Source organism: Pituophis catenifer, unplaced genomic scaffold, assembly GCF_029215685.1.
Source record: "Pituophis catenifer annectens isolate HBS135680 unplaced genomic scaffold, rPitCat1.0.hap2 SCAF_4, whole genome shotgun sequence".
In the NCBI taxonomy this organism is placed as follows: Eukaryota; Metazoa; Chordata; class Lepidosauria; order Squamata; family Colubridae; genus Pituophis; species Pituophis catenifer.
In genome coordinates this window covers 129,316,316-129,338,730 of record NW_027256884.1, presented here as the reverse complement: position 1 = coordinate 129,338,730, position 22,415 = coordinate 129,316,316, and positions in this window count along the sequence as shown.

The window sequence follows — 22,415 nt, the reverse complement described above, 5'->3', positions numbered from 1 at the left end:
CCGTCTCCATTTGTAAATTCAGATGTGTTGGAGGTCACCGCCGGAGGACAAAACCTGGAGGAAAATTGTGGTTGCATAAGCAGTGAGAAGTCAAACTGGTTACTCCTTAAAAGAAAAGAAAAGAAGAGAAAAAAACGAGAACACAAAACCAACAAGCTGAGAACCGTTTGCACAGAGCAAACGAATCTTGTGCAATGAAAAAAGGCGGCATTTTTACTCGCTTTGAAAAATGTGGATAGCGAGAAAAAGTTACGCAAAATGGGGAAAACCGAAAAGGAGAATAAAAAAAAAAAAAAACGAAGTCAGAAAGAAGTTGCAAGGACAAAACCGCTGCCCTCGTGCTATTTTGTAAGAAAGGCGGACACTCCTACCGGTGGGCCTCGACTTATGACCACCGTGGAATTCCGTTGCTAAATGAGACAGTTGTTAAGTGATTTTCCACCCCCTCGGCCATTTTACAACCTTATTATGTTAGTAACCTGGTTGTTAAACGAATCTGGCTTCCCTCATCGACTTTGCTCGTCGGAAGGTCGCAAAAGGGGATTAAGTGACCCCAACAACCGTCATAAGTATGAGTCAGCTGCCAAACATCTGAATTCTGATCACGCGGCCATGAGGAAGCTGCAAGGGGTTGTAAGTGTGGATAACGGTCGTAAGTCACTTTTTTTCTGGGTGGTTTTAACTTCAAACGGACACTAAATGAATTGTTATAAGTCAAGGACTGTAGTTTTTAGATAAATTTGATATGTTTTTAACCAGAAATCATCGCTAGATGAATCTGATTTTCTCGTGACAGACAAGGGAATCGAGTAAAATATTGTCAGTCGGGGCAAAATCTTGAGCAGACTTCGAGGTATTTGCTGGTTCTCAGCTCGGCCTACCTCAAAGGGTCGTTGTGTAGGTAACATGGGATGAGGGAAGGCTATAATTGCTTTTTTCAAGCTCCTGAAGAAAAGACAGAAAAAATTTAAATAATACAGGTAATCCTCGACTTACAACGACTAGTTTAGTGACCGTTCAAAGTCACAACGGCACTGAAAATAGTGACTTATGACTGGGTTTCACATTTACGACCGCTGCAGCATTTCCCACTTTCACGTGATTAAAATTCAGGCGCTTGGCAGCTGACTCATATTATGGTTGCAATGTCCCGGGGGGGTCACGTGATCCCCTTTTGCGACCTTTTGACAAGCAAAAGTCGATGGGGAAGCCGGATTCGCTTAACGACCGTCTCACTAACTTCACAACGGCAATGAAAGAAATAATCGTAAAAATCGGAGTTGAGTCGTCGCCTTGCTTAGCCATATAAATTCTGATCCCGGTTGCGGTTGTAAGTTGAAGACTACCTATAACCCATGGTTGATGTCGCTTTTTTCACTGCCGTCGTTTTTTTCGAATGGTCACTAAGTGAACGGTTGTAAGTTGAGGACTACCTGTAACAAATCGTAGTTTATACAGCCTGATAAATGCAAGCCAAGCAAATTGCACAACAGTGAGCAAAATGTTCAACCAATATTTACCGCGATTGTTTCATTTGGTTCCCGGCCAATATGATACGTACGATTCAAAGAGGTTTACATTAAGAATATATATATATATATATATATATATATATAAAAGCAAAAACCACTCACGCCGTAATCACGAAATCCCTAGAACTGTAAAGCCTACAAACTTGAAATTTGCCATGTATGTTCCCCTTGGCTTCTAGGTGCTCACTAAGAAAGGATTTTTCGAAATGGCCATCAGAGCATTAGTATTTCCTATATTATTATTAACACGCTCTGATGCTAAGGACTTGTACTCCCCCTCCCCACCTGAAAAGAAATCTGTTCCAAATGCAAAACACAAGCAGAGGAGAGGAGTTTCGCTTTCAGTTTTACTTTAACAGCAGCAAGCAGCTTTACTGCAAAACAGTTGAGCTTAAGCCATACCCAGCCTCCTTCCTGTCTCCTTCTTGCTCACCCAGCAAATACAGTTTGAGTTTCCAAACACCCCTCAACTCTCTCACACACTGACGGGATGCTAGCCAGATGAATACCGATGGATGCTGCGGGCTGGGACCTTCTATTCCCCTTCCCACTCTGTTCCAACTGCCAGTTGCATTATATTCACACACTCGGATGCTACGGAGTTACATATTCCACATTAAGTTTCAGGCTGCAAGTATTAATTTATCAAGCCCGAGCACATAGTTTTGTAAGTGAAGCACGGGCGTCCAGCTAGTATATATATATCCTTACATGCAGAAATAGTGAAAAGTGTCAAGAGGGCCAGAATCGAAAGAGGAGAAAAGCAAGCACAGTTACAACACCGAGTATCGGATGGCACCAACCCAAAACCAACACCAGCCTGGACGACAGTCAGAGAGGGTGACAAGGCATCAGGCCCAGCCCAGGGTGGAAAGAAATGGTGTCTCAGCCACACCAACCCGTCTGAAAAGAGCCTTGGTAGTACAGTGGTCTAAGGCACCCTGTTATTAAGCTGGTTATTAAGACCAGCTGCCTGCAATTACTGCAGGTTCGAATCTCGCCAAGGCTCAAGGTTGACTCAGCCTTCTATCCTTTCTAAGGTAGGTAAATTGAGGACCCAGTTGTGGGGGCAATAAGCTGACTTTGTATAAAATATACAAAAGGATGAAGGCTATTGCTGAGCACATTGTAAGCCGCCCTGAGTCTCCGGAGAAGGGCGGCATATAAATCAAATTTAAAAAAAAAAAAAATGTGGGTAAGGAAGGAGTCTTCGTCATTCCCAGCCTCGATGACCAAATTGGACGATCCGTTCTGCAGGTGGTCCTTGACTTGAACCGGAATCAGAGCTGGGAGGGACCTTGGAGGTCATCTAGTCCAACCCCCTGCTCAGGCAGGAATCCCTATACCTTTTCAGACAAAGCCTTGCCCAGCCTCTGCTTAAAAATCTCCAGTGTTGGAGCACCCACAACTTCTGGTGGCAAGCAGTTCCACTGGTTGATTGTTCTCACTGTCAGGAACTTCTTCCTTAGTTCTACGTTGCTTCTCTCCTTGATTGGTTTCCATCCGCTGCTTCTTGTCCTGCCTTATTCAGGGGCTTTGGAGAATAGCTTGACTCCCTCTTCTTTGGGGCAGCCCCTGAGATATTGGAAGTCTGCTCTCATGTCTCCCCTGGTCCTTCTTTTCACCAGACTAGATATATACCCAATTCAATTCCCTTCAGAATAGAGCTGGAAGGGACCTGTGAGGTCTTCTAGTCCAGCCCCCTGCTGAAGCAGGAGACCCTATACCCGTGACGGCGAACCTATGGCACGCGTGCCACAGGTGGCACGTGTAGCCATATTGGTGGACATGTGAGCTCAGCTCCGGCGCTTGCAGACCGGACCGGGCCGGAAGTTGGCAAACAGGCTGTTTCTGGCCTCCGGGGTGGTGGATAAAGCTGTTTCCGCCATCCCCAGACTCCTAGAGAGGCTCTGGAGCCTGGGGACAGCAAAAAACGGGCCTTCCCACCAGAAGTTGGCAAACGAGCCATTTCCGGCCTCCGGGGGAGGATGGGGAAGGCTATTTTCGCCCTCCCCAGACTCCTAGAAAGGGTCTAGAGCCTAGTGAGAGAGAAAAATGGGCCTACTGGGAGCGGGGGGTGGTTGCGTGCGCATGCACGGAGGCGAGGTGCACAGAATTATGGATGTGGGTACCCGCGCGCGCAATCCCCCACCCACCACCCCCGCTCCTGATACGCGATGGCAAAAAGGTTAGCCATCACTGCCCTCTACCATGTCAGACAAGTGACTGTGCAGTTTCTTCTTAAAAACCTCCAGTGATGAAGCACCCACAACTTCTGGTGGCAAGTCGTTCCACGGGTTAATTGTCCTTCCTTACAACAGTTTGCTAAACGACCGTTCAAAGTTATAAAAGCACTAAAAAAAAAAAAAAGTGACTTACGACCGTTATTCACACTTATGACCGTTGCAGCATCGCTGTGGTCACGTGATCAAAATTAAGACACTCAACAACTGACTTGTATTTATGACGGTCGCAGTATCCCGGGGTCACATGATCCCTTTTTTGGGAGACCTTTTGACAAGCAAAGTCAAAGGGGGAAGGCAGATTCGCTTAACAACCGTGTGACTAACTTAGCAGCGGCAGCGATTCACTTAACAACCGCAGCAAGAACAGTCGTAAAATGGGGCAAAACCCGCTTAAGAAATGTCTTGCTTAGCAACAGAAAATTTGGGCTCAATTGTAGTCGTCAGTCGAGGACTATCTGTATTTAGCTGAGGTGGTCTTGTCAGTCACTTAGAGCTCAAAAGTTCTAAACCAGGGGTCTCCAAATATGGCAGCTTTAAGACTTGTGGACTTCAACTCCCAGAATTCCTCAGAAAGCCGTTAAGACTTGCGGACTCCAATTCTCAGATTTCCCCAGCCAGTCTTTAAGACTTATGGACTTCAACTCCCAGAATTCCTCAGCCAGCCTTTAAGCCTTGCAGACTTCAACTCCCAGAATTCCATAGCCAGCATGGCTGGATAAAGAATTCTGGGAATTGAAGTCCACAATCCTTCGAGTTGCCAAATTTGGAGTTCCCTGGCCTAAATCAATACTATCAATTGTATCTGGAAACCTACTGGAATATATACAGGTAGTCTTTGCCTTTCGCCCATTCATTGAGTGACCATTCAAAGTTACGCCGGCATTAAAAAAAAGTGTTTTATGACCAGGACTTGCACTTACGACCGTCACAGCAGACACATGGTTCACCTGATCCAAATCCAGGCGCTTGGCAACTTGGCATCGATTTTAAGATGATCAATAAATAAAATTTATTAACAGAGCCTGGATAGCTCAGCAGACTAAGCACTGTAATTTAACACCAGCTGTCTACAATTAAAGTAAGTTCGAATCTTGCCAGGCTCAAGGTTGACTCAGCCTTCCATCCTTTCTAAGGTAGGTAAATTGAGGACCCGGATTGTGGGGGCAATAAGCTGACTTTGTACAAAAATATACAAAAGAATGAAGGCTATTGCTTAACGCACTGTAAGCTGCCCTGAGTCTCTGGAGAAGGGCAGCATATAAATCAAATTTATATATATATGTATGTATATATATATATATATATATATATATATATATATATATATATATATATATATTTGTAAGCATCCTTGTACTCGTTTTTTTTTTTGGTTGTTTTTTTAGACCAGATCTTTTGGCATCCTTGATGGAAATGCAACACGCTGGATCATTTAGATTTTTTATTCACTTTTTTATTCACTTAGAACTTTAATCACCTTTACAGATGGGGTGAAATTAAAAAAAACAAAAACAAACAAAACAAACAAATCTGAATTTTTGCCAAAGCTTTTTGAACACCCGGCTTCCTCTGGACACGGTTGACATCACATTACACAATGTTCCAGGTTGAAACCATCAAAATCCCTGTTTATTCTGTGTCCTCCTGCACAGCTTGTGTTGAAAGAGAAGGAGCTGCCAATTTTCCAGAAGCAACCCCTGTTGCCTTTGTCTCCGTTTCTCCGTGGCCGACGGCTTACGAGAAAAATCAAATGATGATCAAAACAGAACTTTGGGGAAAAGGGCAGAGAAGAGCAACTAAAATGATTAAAAGGCCTGGAGACTAAAAACATACGAAGAACGGTTGCGGGATTTGGGTGGGTATAATTTAACGAAGAGAAAAATTAGGGGTGACATGATGGCAGTCTTCCAATATTTGAGGGGCTGCCACAAAGAAGAGGAGGGGGTCAAGCTATTCTCCAAAGCCCCTGAAGGCAGGACAAGAAACAATGGGTGGAAACTCCTCAAAGAGAGAAGCAACCTGGAATTAAGTAGGAATTTTCTGACAGCGAGAACAATTAATCAGTGGAACTACTTGCCACCAGAAGTGGTGGGTGCTCCATCACTGGAGGTTTTTTAAAGCAGAGATTGGACAGCCACTTGTCTGACATGGTATAGGGTCTCCTGCTTGAGCTGGACTAGAAGACCTCCAAGATCCCGTCCAGGTCTATTCTGATTGATTGATTGATCGATCGACAGTGTGCAAATCCATGTATTGGAGTTTATGTTTTAGACTGGAAGCTAAAACATGAAGAATGGTTGTAGGAATTGGGTATGTCAATTTAATGCAAAGAAGGACCAGGGGAGACAGGATAGCATCTTCCAATATCTCAGAGGCTGCCCCAAAGAAGAGGGAGTCAAGCTGTTCTCCAAAGCCCCTGAATAAGGCAGGACAAGAAGCAGCGGATGGAAACTCCTCAAGGAGAGAAGCAACTTAGAACTGAGGAGAAATTTCCTGACAGTGAGAACAATTAATCAGTGGAACTACTTGCCACCAGAAGTTGTGGGTGCTTCATCACTGGAGGTTTTCAAGAAGAGACTGGACAACCACTTGTCTGACATGGTACAGTCCAACTGGGGGCTGGACTAGAAGACCTCAAAGGCCCCTTCCAGCTCTATTCTGAACTGATTTTGGTATATCTAGTCTAGAGAAAAGAAGGACCAGGGGAGACATGATAGCAGTCTTCCAATATCTCAGGGGTTGCCACAAAGAAAGAGGGAGTCAAGCTATTCTCCAAAGCACCTGAAGGCAGGACAAAAATGGATGGAAACTAATCAAGGAGAGAAGCAACCTAGAATTAAGGAGAAATTTCCTGACAGTGAGGACAATGGGCTCAATTGTGGTCATAACTTGAGGACTACTTGAGGGGGCGTTACTTGGGACTCTGACACTGTATTCCTAGTCACAGCCAGCTCCCAATACAGGTAGTCCTCAATTTACAACCACAATTGAGCCCCACATAATCCATTTCTAAATGAGACGTTGGTTAAGAGAAATTTGCCTTGTTTTATGACCTTTCTTTCCACCCTTATGAAGTGCAGTGCAACTGTCATAAATACGAAGCTGTTGAATTTTGATCACATGACCACAGGGAATGCTGCCACGGTCGTATGTGTGAAAAACTTTTTTTCACTGCCGTTGGAACTTCGAACGGTCACTAAATGAATGGCTGTCAGTCACTTATCTGAAAATGGTATAAGTCAGGGATGGCGAATCTTTTCGGCACCAAGAGCCCAAATTGCACGCTCGTGCATGTGTGTGTGCTGGAGCAACGGAAACACGACAACCAGCTGGCTGGCGCGCACGTGCCTGTTTTTTGGGTGGTTTCTTTGGCCGTTTTCAGGCCGTTTTTTTGAGCCAAAAATGGCCCAAAATAGTCTGAAAACAGCCCGGCAAATGGCCCAATAAAATGGCCTGTTTTTTGGCCTTTTTCAGGCCGTTGTTCAGCCGTTTTCAGGCCTTTTTTTCCGAAAAAGGGCCTGAAAACAGCCTGAAAAACAGCCCCAAAATGGCCTGAAAAACAGCCCAAAATGGGCCTGAAAAACAGTCCATAAATGCCCTGAAAATGGCCTGAAACGCCCCAAAAAACATCCTGAAAAACGCCCCAAAACGGCCTGAAAATATCCAAAAACGCCCCCAAAATGGCCTGAAAACAGCCTGAAACACCCCCCAAAACACCCTGAAAAACAGCACCAAAATGGCCTGAAAACAGCCCGAAAACGCCCTGAAAATGGCCTGAAACACCCCAAAAAAACAGCCTGAAAAACAGTCCCCAAATGGCCTGAAAACAGCCCCCAAATGCCCCCAAAATGCCCTGAAAACGGCCTGAAACGCCTCAAAAAACAGCCTGAAAAACAGCCCCAAAATGGCCTGAAAACAGCCTGAAAATGCCCCAAAGATGGTCTGAAAACGGCCTGAAAATGCCCCAAAGATGGTCTGAAAACAGCCTGAAAATGCCCCAAAGATGGTCTGAAAACAGCCTGAAACACCCCAAAAAATGCCCTGAAAAACAGCCCCAAAATGGCCTGAAAAACAGCCTGAAAACGCCCCAAAGATGGTCTGAAAACGGCCTGAAACGCCCCCCAAAATGGCCTGAAAAACAGCTCAAACATGGCCTGAAAAACGGCCCAAAAATAATCTGAAAACAGCCTGAAAACAACCCAAAGATGGTCTGAAAACGGCCTGAAACGCCCCCCAAAATGGCCTGAAAAACGCCCCCAAAATGGCCTGAAAACAGCCCAAAAATGCCCCCCAAAATGGCCTGAAAACAGCCTGAAACACCCCCCAAAACACTCTGAAAAACAGCCCCAAAATGGCCTGAAAACAGTCTGAAAAACAGCCCCAAAATGGCCTGAAAACAGCCTGAAAACGCCCCCAAAATGGCCTGAAAACAGCCCAAAAATGCCCCCCAAAATGGCCTGAAAACAGCCTGAAACGCCCTAAAATGGCCTGAAAAACGCCCCAAAAATGGCCTGAAAACAGCCTGAAACACCCCCAAAAACACTCTGAAAAACAGCCCAAAAATGGCCTGAAAACAGTCTGAAAACGCCCCAAAGATGATCTGAAAACGGCCTGAAGCCCCCCAAAATGGCCTGAAAAACAGCCCAAAAATGGCCTGAAAAACAGCCCAAAAATGCTCCCCAAAATGGCCTGAAAACAGCCTGAAACGCCCTAAAATGGCCTGAAAAACGCCCCAAAAACGGCCTGAAATCAGCCCAAAAACGCCCCCAAAATGGCCTGAAAACAGCCTGAAACGCCCCCAAAAACACTCTGAAAAACAGCCCAAAAATGGCTTGAAAACAGTCTGAAAATGCCCTCAAAATGGCTTGAAAATGGCCTGAAATGCTCCAAAAAACAGCCTGAAAAACGGCCCGAAAATGGCCTGTTTTTTGGCCTTTTTCAGGCCATTGTTCGGCCATTTTCAGGCCGTTTTTTCCGAAAAAGGGCCTGAAAACAGCCTGAAAAACAGCCCAAAAATGGCCTGAAAACAGCCTGAAACGCCCCCCAAAATGGCCTGAAAACAGCCTGAAATGCCCTAAAAATGGCCTGAAAACCGGCCCAAAATCGGCCTGAAACATCCAAAAACGCCCCCAAAATGGCCTGAAAACAGCCCCAAAACGCCCTCAAAATGGCCTGAAACGCCCCAAAAAAACAGCCTGAAAAATGGCCCCAAAATGGCCCAAATAACAGCCCGAAAAGTCGTCTGAAATGGGCCCCAAAAATGGCCTGAAAACAACTCTAAAATGCCTCCAAAATGACCTGAAAACGGCCTGAAACGCCTCAAAAAACAGCCTGAAAAACGGCCTGTTTTTTGGCCATTTTTGCCCGTCTTTCTGGCCAATTTCAGGCCATTTTCTGGTACTTCCGGCACCTGCGAAGACCAACTGGCAGGCGCCGGAAACCAGAAGAGCAGCTGGTGACAGCGGACATGCCCACAGAGAGGACTCTGTGTGCCACCTCTGGCACGCGTGCCATAGGTTTGCCGTCACGGGTATAGGTTCTCCTGCTCAGCAGGGGGCTGGACTAGAAGACCTCCGGAAGGTCCCTTCCGGCTCATATTCTATTCCTTGTAAGTCATGGACGTCCCTGAAGTGAGCAGACACAGATAGGAAGCCTCTTATCAGCCATGTCTGTACTTGCAAATACAATCTTTCTTCCCGTCTCATTCTCATTGCCCCCAAGCCTTTTCTCCCAGACCTAACCACGAATGTCTGCAACTTTTTTATTTTTGAATCTTTGGCGTCCTCCACACTTCCGGCTTCACGGTGGGTGTTTCGAAAAACCAGTGAAGAAGGCCAGAAATTGAGAAACAAATTCTAAATAAGTCACGGAGCCTTCGCCTTAACCTTGAGAAAAAAAAAGAAAAGAAAGGAAGATATCGGGAATTATGCAACGCAAGTGGCATTCAAGAATCAAGGCCTTTCCAGGCAGCTTCTTCCAACCCACGGAGTCCACCAAAAGAGGAAGATCATCATTTGAACAGCGACAAAAAAAAATTGGGATAAATACTTCACTTGCAACGTGACTGACCACCACAAAAATGAAAAATCTGTACGGTTTTCCCTGAAGAAGAGATTATCTTTCAACTTTAAACTGGTGGATATTTTTTTTTTCTTGCGTGGTGTTATGATTGCTGCGTCAAGGATAACATTTCTTTCAAGCTTGGGATCCCTTGAAGTGGTTATTATTCATTCACATCCTGCCTTTATTATTTTTATAAATAACTCAAGGCCGGGAACTTATCTGTTACCCCTTCCTTCTCCTCTTTTTTTTTCTCACAACAACAAAACTGTGGAGGTGGGTTAAGCTGTAGTAAGGGATTGGGCCAAAGACACCCATCTCCGTTTTCAGGTCTGAAGCGGGACTAGAACTCACCGTCTCCTGGTGATTGGCCCAAAGTCACCCAATTCGCTTTCAGGCCTAAGGCAGAACTAGAACTCACCGTCTCCTGGTGATTGGCCCAAAGGCACCCAGCCAGCTTTCATGCCTAAGGCGGAACTAGAACTCACCGTCTCCTGGTGATTGGCCCAAAGGCACCCAGCCAGCTTTCATGCCTAAGGTGGAACTAGAACTCACAGTCTCCTGGTGATTGGCCCAAAGGCACCCAGCCAGCTTTCATGCCTAAGGCGGGATTAGAACTCATCACCTCCTGGTGATTGGCCCAAAGGCACCCAACCAGCTTTCATGCCTAAGGCGGAACTAGAACTCACCGTCTCCTGGTGATTGGCCCAAAGGCACCCAGCCAGCTTTCATGCCTAAGGCGGAACTAGAACTCACCGTCTCCTGGTGATTGACCCAAAGGCACCCAGCCAGCTTTCATGCCTAAGGCGGAACTAGAACTCACCGTCTCCTGGTGATTGGCCCAAAGGCACCCAGCCAGCTTTCATGCCTAAGGCGGAACTAGAACTCACCGTCTCCTGGTGATTGGCCCAAAGGCACCCAGCCAGCTTTCATGCCTAAGGCGGAACTAGAACTCACCGTCTCCTGGTGATTGGCCCAAAGGCACCCAGCCAGCTTTCATGCCTAAGGCAGAACTAGAACTCACCATCTCCTGGTGATTGGCCCAAAGTCACCCAGCCAGCTTTCATGCCTAAGGCAGAACTAGAACTCACAGTCTCCTGGTTTCTCCTGATGCCTTAATCACTGCACCAACCTTGCTCAATATCCTTGAATTTACCAGCATTTTTCACCAGCAAAATGCCACAGCTTTCCAAATTTCCCTCACCGAAAGAAGACTATCCTTGCATTAAAAAAAATGGCACTCCCTACATGTTGGGAGGACACGATCCGCAGGTTTGAAATACGTTTGAAATTTGCAGAAGTGACAGCCATTCTTTTCGGAAGGAAGAGGTGAAGAATTAGCAGGTTTAAGGCAACAAAAAGCGGATTGATTTGTGCAGGGAAGGAAAAGAGAAACCAGAGAAAAGAAATAGTCTATCTTGAAAGAGAACACGGGTCATTAACTGGATTTCGGGTGCTTTTTGATTTATAACCACAATTGGAATTGGTGTATTTGTTGCTAAGCAATGTGGTTATTAAGTGAATAACAGAATAACAGAGTTGCAAGGGACCTTGGAGGCCATCTAGTCCAACCCCCTGCTTAAAGCAGGAAACCCTATACCATGTCAGACAAGTGGCTATCCAATCTCTTCTTTAAAACCTCCAGTGATGGAGCACCCACAACCTCTGGTGGCAAGTAGTTCCACTGGTTAATTGTTCTCACTGTCAGAAAATTCCTCCTCAGTTCCAGGTTGCTTCTCTCCTTGATTAGTTTCCACCCGTTGCTTCTTGTCCTGCCTTCAGGGGCTTTGGAGAATAGCTTGACCTCCTCCTCTTTGTGGCAGCCCCTTAAATATTGAAAGACTGCCATCATAATCAGCCCCTTCTCCTTATTTTCTCTAGACTGGCCAAACCCAAAGTGACTCGCCCCCCAATTTTACAGCCCTTTTTGCCAGGTCCTTAAATGAATCACAGAGTCATTAAGCAAATCTGCTTTTCTCTATTGACTTTGCTCGTCCGAAGTGACAATCATATGTCACTGCAACTTGTTTTAAATACACGCCAGTTGCTAAGGGCAAGGACCGATCGTAAGTCACTTTTTTCACTCCCTTTTTTCAATTCCAACAATTGCGAAACAAATGGTCGTAAGTCAAGGACCACATTTAGAGCATTCGGGAGCCCATTTGGTTCCAAGATGGCCGGTCACAACTGAGACCCTTTTCTGAAGACAGCAGAATGGACACTTGTGCAGAGAGTCCTCGACTTACGACTACAATTGCTAAGCTGATCAAGACAATGAGTAATTCTGCTCCATTTTACAACCTTTCTTGCCACAGTTGTGGCAAGTGAATCACTGCAGTTGTTAAGTTAGTAAACTGGTTGTTAAGTAAATCTGACTTCGTCCATTGACTTTGCTTGTTGGGAATGTCTCAAAAAGAGATCACATGACCTCAGGACACTGCAACTGTCATAAGTACATGCCAGTTGCCAAGCCTCTAAATTTTTGATCATGTGGCCATGGAGATTCGGCAACGGTCATAAGCAGGGGTCCCCAAACTTGGCAGCTTTAAGACTTGTGGACTTCAACTCCCAGAATTCTCCAGCCAGCAGAGCTTTAAGACTTGTGGACTTCAACTCCCAGAATTCTCCAGCCAGCAGAGCTTTAAGACTTGTGGACTTCAACTCCCAGAATTCTCCAGCCAGCGTAGCTTGAAGACTTGTGGACTTCAACTCCCAGAATTCTCCAGCCAGCGTAGCTTGAAGACTTGTGGACTTCAACTCCCAGAATTCTCCAGCCAGCATAGCTGGCTGGAGAATTCTGGGAGTTGAAGTCCACAAGTCTTAAAGCTGCCAAGTTTGAAGGCCTCTGGTCCAGTGGTGAAATCCAATTTTTTTTTACTACCGGTTCTGTGGGCGTGGCTTGGTGGGCGTGGTGTAGTTTGGTTGGCGTGGCTTGGTGGCATGGCAGGGGAAGGATATTGCAAAATCTCCATTCCCACCCCACTCTGGGGCCAGCCGTTCTCCAAACTACTCAAAATTTCCTGTCAGAACCTGCTGGATTTCACCCCTGCTCTGGTCATAAGTGTGAAACACAGTCATAAGCCCCCTTTTCCCAGTGCCCTTGTAACTTCATTAAGCGGCCATTAAGCGAAGAGTTACAAGTCTTCCTGTACATGGACTTCCTGTACATGGAAATTTAACCTTTAGAGAAAAACTCTTCCTGTCCCATTTCCCAACAGATTTAAGGATTGTGTAAGTTGTCGCTCCAGCAAACACAACGTTTACTCTTTAGGTGGGGCGACAGTGAGAGAAATGCATCTGAGGGAGAAATCTGTTTGTCTTTGTTCCAGAATTTCCTGATCTTTGAGCCATCATGGATGGTGGGGCAAGAAATGCATTGATGTTGCAAAGAGTTGTAATTAATTGCAGGTGCTCCTCAGCTTTAGCTGGTTTAGGGACCGTCCAAAAGTACAACGGCCCTGAAAAAATGGGACTTATGACCGTTTTTCAAGAAATCTGTGACCCAAATTGAGACGCTTGGCAGCTGACTCGTATTTATGACGGTTGTTAACGTCGTGTGTGATCCCCTTTTGCAACTTGCTGGGAAGCAAAACCAACAAGGGAAGCCAGATTCGCTTAACGACCATGTGACTAACCTAACAGCGATTCACTTAACAACTGTGGCAAGAAAGGTCGTAAGATGGGGGAAAACTCACCTAACAAATGTTTCGTTTGGCGACATCAATTTTGGGCTCCGTTGTGGCCGTAGGTCGAGGACTACCTGAAATGAATTGCAAGTAATCCTCGACGTACAACCAATTGCTTAGGGACCGTCCAAAGTTACAACGGCCCTGAAAAACGGGACTTATGACCGTTTTTCACACTTACGACCGTTGCAGCATCTCCATGGTCACATGATCAAAATTGAGATGCTTGGCAGGCGACTCATATTTAGGATGGTTTCAATCTCCCAGGGTCACGGGATCCCTTTTGCGAAAAACGGTCATAAGTCACTTTTTTTCAGTGCCCTTATGGTCACTATATGAACTGTTGTAAGTCCGGGATTGCCTGTACTTTAGTGGAGAGTTTCCCAGACTGAGAAGATGACCAGTCTCCCATCTGGCCAGTAGACATCTCAACTTTAGGGAAAGTTGAGGTCAGTTAGAGGGTACCACTTTGTCATCCAAGCTTTTAACAGAGGAACAGAGGGACCTTGGAGGTCATCTAGTCCAACCCGCTGTCCAAGCAGGAGACTCTGCATCATTTTGGACAGATGTCAGTCCAGGCTCTTCTTGAAAGCCTCCAGGGATGAAGCTCCCACAACTTCTGAAGGCAACTTCTCTTCCATGGGTTGATTGTTCTCACTGTCAGGAAATTTCTCCTTATTTCCAGGTTGAATCTCTCCTTGGTCAGTTCCCATCCATTGTTCCTTCTCTGGCTTTCAGGGGCTTTGGAAAATAGTTCGACCCCCTTCCTCCTCTCTGGGGCAGCCCCTCAAATATTGGAAGATGCTCTCATGTCTCCCCTGGTCCTTCTCTTCACTAGACTAGCCATGCTCAGTTCCTGCAACCGTTCATCGTATGTTTTAGCCTCCAGTCCCCTCATCATCCTGGTTGCTCTTCTCTGCACTTTTTCTAGTGTCTCAACATCTTTTTATATAGTGTGGTGACCAAAATGGGATGCAGTACTCTAGATGTGGCCTTACTAAAGCTTTACACAGTGGTATTAGTGCCTCCCTTGATCTTGATTGCATCCCTCTGTTAATGCAACTTCGCTTCCAAGAAAGAGTGAGACCTTCAACCTTCAACCGTCTACTGGTCCTTCCAACATGAGACATATGTGAGTAATATGATCCCTTCTCCCCAAACTTCCTTTATGCTCAACCAGACGCTTCCTGCCACGTCTTCTGATGATCAAACAGAGGCTTCCTACCATCCTTTTTTTCCTTATTCCGGCAGCTTCCGTCCAATTCAGAAATCAAATATTGGAAAAACCAGAAAACCAGCCATCATTAGATCCTAACATTTGCTTGCAATCAACAAGGTCCTGTCTCTGTTTTTTTTTTGGCTTGGTAAAAGGAGTTCACGTGGAGGACAAATCCTGGCCAACGGGAACCAGATTTCTGCAAAACGTAAAAAGAGAAAGAAGAGATCCAGCATCACTGCAGCCAGTGCTGGGAAAATTAAAAAGAGGAGTTATTTTTAAAAAGAACTAAAAAAGAACTAAACAAATTTCCACCTTAACTACCTACCTACCAAACTACCAAAGAAGAGGGGGTCAACTTCTATTCTATTCTATTCTATTCTATTCTATTCTATTCTATTCTATTCTATTCTATTCTATTCTATTCTATTCTATTCCATTCCATTCCATTCCATTCCATTAATTCTATTCTATTCTATTCTATTCTATTCTATTCTATTCTATTCTATTCTATTCTATTCCATTCCATTCCATTCCATTCCATTAATTCTATTCTATTCTATTCTATTCTATTCTATTCTATTCTATTCTATTCCATTCCATTCCATTAATTCTATTCTATTCTATTCTATTCTATTCTATTCTATTCTATTCTATTCCATTCCATTAATTCTATTCTATTCTATTCCATTAATTCCATTCCATCTATTCTATTCTATTCTATTCTATTCTATTCTATTCTATTCTATTCTATTCTATTCTATTCTATTCCATTCCATTCCATTCCATTCCATTCCATTCCATTAATTCTATTCTATTCTATTCTATTCTATTCTATTCTATTCTATTCTATTCTATTCCATTCCATTCCATTCCATTCCATTAATTCTATTCTATTCTATTCTATTCTATTCTATTCTATTCTATTCTATTCTATTCTATTCTATTCCATTCCATTCCATTAATTCTATTCTATTCTATTCTATTCTATTCTATTCTATTCTATTCTATTCTATTCTATTCCATTCCATTCCATTCCATTCCATTCCATTAATTCTATTCTATTCTATTCTATTCTATTCTATTCTATTCTATTCTATTCTATTCCATTCCATTAATTCTATTCTATTCTATTCCATTAATTCCATTCCATCTATTCTATTCTATTCTATTCTATTCTATTCTATTCTATTCTATTCCATTCCATTCCATTCCATTCCATTCCATTTCATTCCATTCCATTCCATTAATTCTATTCTATTCTATTCTATTCTATTCTATTCTATTCTATTCTATTCTATTCCATTCCATTCCATTCCATTAATTCTATTCTATTCTATTCTATTCTATTCTATTCTATTCTATTCTATTCTATTCCATTAATTGTATTGTATTGTATTGTATTGTATTGTATTGTATTGTATTCCATTCCATTCCATTCCATTCCATTCCATTCCATTCCATTAATTCTATTCTATTCCATTAATTCCATTCCATCTATTCTATTCTATTCTATTCTATTCTATTCTATTCTATTCTATTCTATTCTATTCTATTCTATTCTATTCTCTGCAAGGTCCCTTCCGACTCTATTTGTCTGTTCTAGTTAGTCCTCGACGTACGCCCACAATTGAGCCCAACAATTCTGCTACGAAGTGAAATATCTGTTGAGCGAGTTTTGCCCTTTTTTACAACCTAACTTGCTGCAGTTGTTAAGTGAGTAACACGGTTGTTAAGTGAATCCGGCTTCCCCCATGGACTTTGCTTGTCAGAAGGTCGCAAAAGGGGATCACGTGACAACCCGCCCCCCCCCGGGACACTGCGACCGTCATAAATACGAGAGTCAGTTGCCAGGCATCTGAATGTACATCATGTGACTGTGGGGGATGTTGCAATGGTCGTAAGTGTGAAACAAACGGCCCCAGGTCCCCTTTTTTCAGGGCCGTTGTCACTTCGAATGGTCACTAAACGAACTGCTGTAAGTCGAGGACTGTAGATCGAGCTGCAGATCGTGTACCAATGATCACAGGGGCTCTGGGTGAAATTTCAAAACATCTGGTCACAGAGAATTTGGGCCCGTCCCTCTCTCTCTCCCGGCCCAAACCTACCTCACAGGGTTGTTGTCGCAGGGGGAAAAAAGAGGAGGAAGAAGTATTAGGCCCGATTGTCGCCTAGAGTTACTTGCAAAGTAATAAAATAATAAAGACAGGATAAAAATCTAGTGAGGAAGTCATCACGAAAGGAATAATGCAGGAGAAAGAGCTTCTGTGAGTTTTGCTGGGAGTTATTTACGGCCCACATCTGCTCCCGGCAGGAGAAATGACACAAACAGATGCGGTCCTGGAATCAAATCATCCATGTCATCGGAAGCAGAAGATGGAGAAATACAATCTTAAGGGCCAGGGAGACTTCCAGGTGCAGAGGGTGGAAGAGGCCACAATTGATAAAGGAGAATATATTTATTTTATTTATTTATTGGTTCGATTTATATGCCGCCCTTCTCCGGAGACTCAGGGCGGCTTACAATGCGTTAAGCAATAGCCTTCATACTTTTGTATATACCTGCTTAGTAGGGCTTTCGGGCCCCCCCTAAGCGGTGTTCTTTTTTTTATACAATGTCAGCTTATTGCCCCTACAATCCGGGTCCTCATTTTACCTACCTCGGAAGGATGGAAGGCTGAGTCAACCTTGAGCCTGGTGAGATTTGAACTTGCAGTAATTGCAGGCAGCTGGTGCTAGTTAACAGCGCTTTAGTCTGCTGTGCCACCAAGGCTCTTATGTACTTGGTGTAGTGGGGTCCCTCGTGCTCTCTAAGATGAGTGGTTTTTTTTTCAGGTGTTTCAGGACCCAAAGAAGGTAGAAGGGAGTTGGGTTAGTGAAGAAGACAGGGAGGAGGAGGAGGAAGAGGAGGAGGAGGAAGAAGAAGAGGAAGAAGAAGAGGAAGAAGAAGAAGAGGAAGAAGAAGAATAAGAGGAGGAGGAGGAGGAGAAGGAGGAGGTAAAAGAAGAAGAAGAAGAGAAGGAGGAGGAGGAGGAGGAGGAAGAAGAAGAAGAAGAAGAAGAAGAAGAAGAGGAAGAGGAAGAAGAAGAAGAAGAAGAAGAAGAAGAAGAAGAAGAAGAAGAAGAAGAAGAAGAAGAAGAAGAAGAAGAAGAAGAAGAAGAAGAAGAAGAAGAAGAAATCTGGCGTCCTTAGTGCTATCTGAGCTGGACTGTTTTCTTGGAGATGTTTCATGACCCAACTAGGTAATGTAATCAGTGTTAGAAGACAGGGAATTTTAGGAGGAGGAGGAGGGGAGGAGGAGGACTGGGTGGTCTTTGGTGATCTCTAAACTTGGTGGTTTTCTTGCAGACTTTTCATGACCCAACTAGGTAACGTCATCAGTGCTAGAAGGAAGGGAGAGTTGGAGGAGGAGGAGGAGGAGGAGGAGGAGGAGGAGGAGGAGGAGAAGAAGAAGAGGAAGAGGAAGAGGAGGAAGAGGAAGAAGAAGAAGAAGAAGAGGAAGAGGAGGAAGAGGAAGAAGAAGAAGGAGGAGGAGGAGGAGGAGGAGGAGGAGGAGGAGGAGGAGGCGGAGGAGGAGGAGGAGGAGGTGGTGGAGGAGAAGTAGTCATCCTTGGTGCTCTCTGAGCTTGGTGGTTTTCTTGCAGATGTTTCATGACCCAACTAGACAATATTATCAGTGCGAGGAGGAGGAGGAGGAGGAGGAGGAGGAGGAGGAGGAGGAGGAGGAGGAGGAGGAGAAGAAGAAGAAGAAGGAGAAGAAGAAGAAGAAGAAGAAGAAGAAGAAGAAGAAGAAGAAGAAGAAGAAGAAGAAGAAGAAGAAGAAGAAGAAGAAGAAGAAGATCTGGTAAAGGAGGAGGAGGACGATTGTAGGATCCTTAGTGCTTTCTGAACTTGGTGGTTTTCTTGCACACATTTCATGACCCAACTAGGTAACATCATCAGTGCTAGAAGGAGGAGGGGTTTGTGGAGGAGGAGGAGGAAGAGGAGGAGGAGGAAGAGGACTGTGGGGTCCTTGGTGCTCTCTGAGCTTGGCAGTTTTCTTGCAGACATTTCATGACCCATCTAGGTAACATCATCAGTGGTAGAAGGAAGGGGGGGTTAGAGGAGGAGGAGGAGGAGGAGGTGGCGGGTGGCGGTAAAGGAGGAGGAAGAGGACAACGACAACGACAATGACAATGACTGTAGGATCCTTGTTGCTCTCTGAACTTGGCAGTTTTCTTGCAGACATTTCATGACCCAACTAGCTAACGTCATCAGTGCTAGTCTTCAAAAAAACCACCAAGCTCAGAGACTACCAAGGACCCCTCAGACCGAGATCGATAGGGGTTAAATAGATGGGTTACCCTTAAAAAAAGGGACGGGAAGGGAAGTGGGGGGACGGGACACATCAGAAAGACGGAACCTGTAAGATAAACAGTCGGAATATTAGAACAAATAAACAGATTTGCAAAGTTCGGCCCATGTGAAAGAGCATCTGAGGAGCTTCTGGATGGGAAGACAAGACGGGACCTCTCGAAAAGCAAAACAGGAGATGTGGCCTCCAGAAAAGGAAAGATGAAAGAGAGGGAAGAAGATTAAAATCTTCATTAAGATGAATGATGGATGACGAATCGCAGACTTTCAACCTCCGGGGGTCTCAGTTAAGGACGTCAACAAACAGAGCAATGCCAGAAAGAAGAACCTCTTAGGAAGATCAGAGAAATAAGAGAAAAAAAAATGAATAGAAATATTCAGTATAGGTAGTCCTCTATTTACGGCAGTTCGTTTAGTGACCAAAGTCAAAAGGGCACTGAAAAGGGGGGAATTATGACCGTTTCTCACACTTACGACCGTTGCAACATCCCCCAGATGCTGCAGCCTGATCAAAATTCAGACACTTGGCAATAAACTCGCATTTATGACGGATGCAGAGTCCCCGGGGTCACGTGATCCCCCTTTTGCGACCTCCTGACACGCTTAACGACCGTGTTCCTAACTTGACAACTGGAGTGATTCGCTTAACAAGAAAGGTCATAACTTAGGACAAAGCTGTCTCCCTTAGCAACAGAAATTTTGGCCTCAGTTGTGGTCGGAAGCCGAGGACCACCCGTAACAGTAATTATGAAAGGGAGGTCATAGAAGGAAATGCAGTTAAAAGCCAACGAAAACACTATAGAGAAATCTTTTACTCCTGGGAATGTTGAATGACAAGCATTGAGAGAGAGAGAGAGAGAGAGAAAATATATATATATATTCAGGAATCAAGGCCAGGAGAAAGTGAAAAAGGCCAGCCATAAAGCAATGGTCAAACACAAAAACACCCACACGGATAATTATCCTTCAACTGTTTAAAGCTGCAGGCAAAAAGGCAATTAAATCACTGACCGCAATGTGTCAAACGCATACGGAAAAGACTGAATGGTTAAGAATGCAGAATATGAGAGAGTTGGAAGGGACCTTGGAGGTCATCCATTCCAACCCCCTCCTCAGGCAGGATACTACATACCAGAGTCAGCTGGTTTCAGCAGTTCTGGAGAACCGGTAGCGGAAATGTTGAGTAGTTCGGAGAACCGGTAGTAAAAATTCTGACTGGCCCCTGTCCCCATCTACTCTCTGCCTCCCGAGTCCCAGCTGATTGGGAGGAAATGGGGATTTTGCAGTAACCTTCCCCTGGATTTAATTTGCTCTTAACCTGAGGTTTTAAATTTGTCTTGGGCTAAATTGATTTAATTCAATTTTATTTCTGCTCTTAATTTTTGTATTTTACGTGTTTTATTCTGTTCACCGCCCTGAGTCCTTCGGGAGTAGGGCTGTATACAAATTAAATAAAATGAAATTGAATGAAATGGATTGGGGAGGGAATGGAGATTTTACAGTATCCTTCCCCTGCCACGCCCACCAAGCCACACCCACAGAACCGGTAGCAAAAAATTTTTGAAACCCATCACTGCCCCATATCATTTCAGATAAATGGCTGTGCAATCTCTTCTTAAAAGAGTTTTGGAGCTCCCACAACTTCTGGTGGCAAGCTGTTCCACTGGTTAATTGTCCTCACTGTCAGGAGATTTCTCACTTAATTCCAGGTTGCTTCTCTCCTTGATGAGTTTCCCTCCGTTGTTGTTTCTTCTCCTGCCTTCAGGGGCTTTGGAGAATAACATGACTCCCTTTTCTTTGTGTCAACCGGTATTCAGCCGGTTCGAACCAATTCAGGTGAACTGATAGCGGAAATCGTGGGTGGGCCCGACACACACACACACCCCCCGGCGCTATGCTGTCATATTTAGGTATGTTTTTGAGGCCATGCGCACAAGCAAGGTGCATGCGCAAAAGGCCGGGCACATGAACAGAAGGTGTGTGCACACACACGAAGCGAGCATGCACATACATGACGAACCGGTGGTAACAATATGTGAAACCCACTTCTGTGTCAACCCCTTAGACCAGCGGTCTGCAACCTTAAACGCTCAAAGAGCCATTTGGATCCGTTTCCCACACAAAAGAAAACACCGGGAGCCACAAAACCTTTCCTGTGCCTGACAATTTCTGGAGCGGCCACAAAACTAGCATATATAGTCAAATTAAACGTTCTGTTTTCTTCTGAACCTTTTCTTTTCTTGGATTTATCCATGGCTGGCCTACCGGGGGGTTGAAAAGCTCAATAAGTCGCGTGCCAGCGGGTGTCACACATTGGCGGTTGTGACGTATACTTTGAGCGACGGAGCCACAGCAGAGGGATGAAAGAGCCACATGCGGCTCCAGAGCCCCAGATTGCCGACCCCTGCCTTAGATATTGGAACACTACAGAATAATGGAATAACAGAATGGGAACCAAAGGGGACCAGGATACCGTAATGGTCATAAATATGAGTCAGTTGTCAAAAATGTGGATTTCGATCACATGACCATGGGGTTGCTGCAACCGTCGTAGGTGTGAAAAACAGTCATAAGTCACCCCAAGGGTGCTTTTTCAAAAGGCAACTGGATTTTCTTTGTTGTTTTTTTTTCCTTGAAGACGTTTCACTTCTTATCCAAGGAGCTTCTTCAGTTCTTGAAAATGTTTTGCTTCTCATCCAAGGAGCTGAAGAAGCTTCTTGGATGAGAAGCGAAACGTCTTCGAGGAAAAACGAAGGCCGTTCAGTCAGAACCGAGGAAGCTTCTTGGGTGAGAAGCGAAATGTCTTCGAGGAAAAACAAGGACTATTCAGTCAGAACTGAGGAAGCTTCTTGGATGAGAAACGAAATGTCTTCAAGGAAAAGCAAAGACTATACAGTGAGAACTGAAGAAGCTCCTTGGATGAGAAGCGAAACGTCTTCAAGGAAAAACGAAGGCCATTCAGTCAGAACTGAGGAAGCTCCTTGGACGAGAAGCGAAACGTCTTCAAAGAAAAACAAAGGAAGTCCAGTTGCCATTTGAAAAAGCTCCTTTGGGACAACCAGAACCTTGATGACGGAGAATCTCCATAGATGGTCATAACTCATAAGTCATTTTTTTTTAGTACTGTTGTGGCTTGAAACAGTCACTAAATGAATGGTTGTAAATTGAGGACCACCTGTATCTGGACAGAAAAAAGAAACAGGGACTCCAGATGATTTAAGAGACAGCTAGAGAGGGAGGGAACAATAAAATACAAGGAGGAGCTGTGCCTTTGCTTTAATGGCCAGAGTTATACCGTTCATTGTATGGATCATGCTGGAAA